We start from the raw sequence: 4,596 nt of genomic DNA, 5'->3' as shown, positions 1-4,596 counted from the left end.
ATTTTTAAGATACTTATTCAGTTTTAAACTTTTTTTTTAATTATCTACACAGTGTGATTTCACACTGTCAGTCAACACTTAAAAGTTTGCATGTGAATGATTGAGGGATCTTGATCCTCTATAAGGTCAAACTGTCTATGTGATGATATATTTTTTTAATTTTTTAATTTTTTTATCAGTTACATTTTATTAACTCTGTATCCCAGCCGTGTCCCGATCCCTCATTCCCTTCCAGTCCCTCCCTCCCTCCCTCATCTCCACCTTGCCCCTTTCCAAGTCCACTGATGGGGGAACCTCCTCCCCATTCATCTGATTCTGTTTTATCAGGTATCTTCAGGACTGGCTGCAAAGCCCTCCTCTGTGGCCTAACAGGACTGCTCCTCCCTTGGGGGTGGGGAGACCAAAGAGCCAGTCATTGAGTTCCTGTTAGAAATAGTCCCTGTTCCCCTCACTTTGGGAAACCAATTGGTTACTGAGCTACCACAGGCTACATCTGAGTGGAGGTTCTAGGTTATATCCATACATGGTCCTTGGTTGAATGTCAGTCTCAGAAAAGACCCTGTGCCCAGATATATTTGGTCCTTGTGGAGCTCCTATCCTTTCCCCATCAGACTAACTCCCCTTCTTTCTTATGATTCCCTGTACTCTGCCAAAGGTTTGGTCATGAGTCTTTGCTTTGAAAACACTGCTAGTTAGAGTCTTTCAGATGCGCTCAGTAGACTCCTGTCATACGTTCAATGCACATCCCATCTGTCTTTCTAAATGAGGATTGATCATCTTACCCCATGTCCGCTCAATTGATTATCTTTTTTAGGTGTATAGATTTCATTATGTTTATCATATCTTATAGGTCTATATAAGTGAGTATATCCCATGTTTGTCTTTCTCCTTCTGGGATATTTCACTCAGAATGATCTTTTCTAGATCCCACCATTTTCTTGCAAATTTCATGATTTCCTCCTTTTTGATTGCTGAGTAGTATTCCATTGTATAAAAATACCACAATTTCTGTACCCATTCCACCGTTGATGGACATCTGGGTTGTTTCCAGGTTCTGGCTATTACAAATAGAGCTACTATAAACATGGTTGAGCAAGTGTCCTTTTTGTGTACTTGAACAAACTTTGGGTATATACCTAGCAGTGGTATAGCTGGATCTGGAGGAAGCACTATTCCTATTTGTTTTAGAAAGCGCCAGATAGCTTTCCAGAGTGGTTGTACCAGTTTACATTCCCACCAGCAGTGGAGGAGGGTTCCCCTTTCTCCACAACCTCTCCAGTATGTGTTATCGCTTGAGTTTTTCATCTTGGCCATTTTGATGGGTGTAAGGTGATATCTCAGGGTCGTTTTGATTTGCATTTCCCTGATGGCTAATGAGGATGAGCATTTCTTTAAGTGTTTTTATGCCATTCGATATTCCTCTGTCGAGAATTCTCTGTTTAGCTCTGTTCCCCATTTTTTAATTGGATTACTTGGATTGCTGCTTTTCAGCTTCTTTAGTTCTTTGTATATACTGGATATTAGTCCTTTGTCAGATAAAGGGTTAGTGAAGATTCTTTCCCAATCTGTAGGCAGTCGTTTTGTTTTGATGACGGTATCCTTTGCTTTACAGAAACTTTTCAGTTTCATGAGGTCCCATTTATTGATTGTTGCTCTTAGAGCCTGTGCTGTTGGTGTTCTGTTCAGGAAGTTGTCTCCTGTGCCAATGAGTTCTAGGCTGTTCCCCACTTTTTTTTCCAATTGATTTAGGGTATCTGGTTTTATGTTGAGGTCCTTGATCCACTTTGACTTTAGTTTTGTGCAGGGTGATAAATATGGATCTATTTTCATTTTTCTGCATGTAGACATCCAGTTGGTCCAGCATTATTTCTTCCTTAACCCAGCTGTCATTGAGTAGTAAGTTGTTCAGTTTCCATGTGCGTGTCGGCTTTTTGTTGTTTCTGTTGTTGTTGAGGTCGAGCTGTAGTCCATGGTGGTCAGATAGTATACAAGGGATTATTTCAATCCTTTTGTATCTGTTGAGGCTTGCTTTGTGGCCCACTATATGGTCTATTTTGGAAAAGGTTCCATGCGGTGCTGAAAAGAAGTGTACTCTTTTGAGTTTGGGTGAAATGATCTGTAGACATCTATTAGGACCATTTGATTTAGGGATTCTGTGAGTGCTTTTATTTCCCTATTTGGTGTCTGTCTAGTTGATCTGTCCCTTGGTGAGAGTGGAGTGTTGAAGTCTCCCACTATTAAGGTATTAGGATCAATGTATGATTTAAGCTTTAATAATGTTTCATTTACGAATGTCGGTGCTCTTGTATTTGGGGCATAGATATTCAAGATTGTGATGTCCTCTTGGTGGATTTTTCCTTTGATGAGAATATAGTGGCCCTCCTTATCTTTTTTGATTAACTTGGGTTGAAAGTCTATTTTATTAGATATTAGGATGGCTACTCCAGCTTGTTTTCTGGAACCATTTGCTTGAAAAACAGTTTTCCAGCCCTTTACTCTGAGGTAGTGTTTGTCTTTGTTGCATAGGTGTGTTTCTTGGATGCAACAGAATGTTGGATCCTGTTTCCTTAACCATTCTGTTAGCCTGTGTCTTTTTATTGGTGAGTTGAGTCCATTGATATTGATAGATAATAGTGACCAATGCATGTTAGTTCTTTTTGTAATGGAGTCGATGATCTAACCCTGTTTCATTGCTTGTTTTCTTTTCATTTTTGTTGGGACATTATCTGTATGCCCTGTTTTCTTGGGTGAATTTGTTTTCATTGGATTGGAGTTTTCCTTCTAGTATCTTCTGTAGGGATGGTTTGCTGTGTAGATATTGTGTAAATTTAGTTTTGTCATGGAATATTTTGTTTCCTCCATCTATGTTGATTGAAAGCTTTGCAGGGTATAGTAGTCTGGGTTGACATTTGTGATCTCTTAGAGTCTCCATGATACTTGCCCAGGCCCTTCTGGCTTTCATAGTTTCTGATGAGAAGTCTGGTGTGATTCTGATAGGTCTACCTTCATATGTTACTTGGCCTTTTTCCCTTGCTGCTTTTAATATCTTTTCTTTGTTCTGTAGATTTAGTGTTTTGACTATGATGTGACGTGATGTGTTTCTTTTCTGGTCTAGTCTATTTGGAGTTCTGTAGGCCTCTTGTATACTTATGGACATCTCTTTCTTTAAGTTGGGAAAATTTTCTTCTATGATTTTCTTGAAAATATTTTCTGGACCTTGGAGTCTGGAGTCTTCTTTTTCGTGAATTCCTATTATTCTTAGATTTTGTGTTTTCATAGCATCCTTGATTTCTTGGATATTTTGTGATTGGAACTTTTCTGATTTTACTTTTTCTTTGAGAGAAGTATCCATTTCTGCAAGTGTGTCTTCAGCTCCAGAGAGTCTCTCTTCCATCTCTTGTATTCTGTTGGTGATGCTTACTTTTGTGGTTCCTGATCTTTTCTCCAAGTTCTCCAGCTCAAGGGTTTTCTCATTTTGTGTTTTCTTTATTGATTCTAATTCTGTTTTCATTCCTTGCACCATTTCTTTCATGTGTTTGAATTTGGATTCCTGTCTCTCTACGATGGCCTCTATTTCTTTTTTCATTTCCTTCTTATATGCCACTAATTTTTCCTCTACTTGTGTATCTATTTGTTTGGCTATGTTTGCCTGTGTTTCTTTAAGGATATTGTCTATTTCTTCTTTCTTTGCCTCCAATTGACTGGCCATCTCTTTGAAAGACTTGTTCATTTCCTCCTTATGAGCCTCAAATAATTGGGCAAGCATGGCTTTAAAATCATTTTCCTGTGCTTCTGCTGAATCCATCTGGATTATCCATCGATTTTGGGGATTGCTGGTGAAGTCATGATGTCCTGATTTATGTTGGAAGTGTTCTTTCGCCTACCCCTGGCCATTGGCTTATCTGAAACCTTCCCTGTTTGTTTTTGGATTCTGCAGATCAGACTGGTGCTGTCTCTCTCTGGTATCTGGAGAGTTCTTCAGGAAGCTGAGCACTCTCAGTGTGTGCTGAGGACTAGCTGTACCTGTGGGAGGAAAGTATGCAGACACAAATGGGGCAATTGCAAGCGTGTGTGTGTGCGCGCGCGTGTGTGTGTCTGTGTGTGTAAGTGTGCGTGGATGAGTTTCTGGAGGGACAGAGTGATGGCTAATGTTGAACCCTTGAGTGTGTGGGAGGGGCTCTGCACTGTATATGTCGCAGGCACTAATGATGATCGCAGCGCAATTTCTGGCATTAACTGTCTTAACTCCTCAATCAGGCCCACAGGGCAGGAACTTCAATGTCCCTAGTGCCCCTCTGCTTCCCAAAGTGGGTATGTGGGTGGGAGGGAGGTTCGATACCTGGCTTCTGATTTAGAAGGACCCAGGATCTGGGGAACTGCAGATTCTCAAGGGTGCACTCACTTACAGGCAGGTCTCTTGGCAGAGATCGTGGTATCCGGGGCTCTCTGCTCTCTGGTTTGGCCCTGCTTCTTTGATGTGTTCCGCCAGTTCTGTGCTGCTGTCACTGCCAGGTTCTGAGGTCTTGCTGCAGCTGAAGATTTCAGGGTGGTCACTTCAGCAGGGATGGGGTAACCAGGCTCTCTGTTCTCTGGTTT

Source organism: Meriones unguiculatus, chromosome 2, assembly GCF_030254825.1.
Source record: "Meriones unguiculatus strain TT.TT164.6M chromosome 2, Bangor_MerUng_6.1, whole genome shotgun sequence".
Classification (NCBI taxonomy): domain Eukaryota; kingdom Metazoa; phylum Chordata; class Mammalia; order Rodentia; family Muridae; genus Meriones; species Meriones unguiculatus.
The sequence above is the reverse complement of the archived record's forward strand: the minus strand, read 5'-3'. Positions refer to the sequence as shown.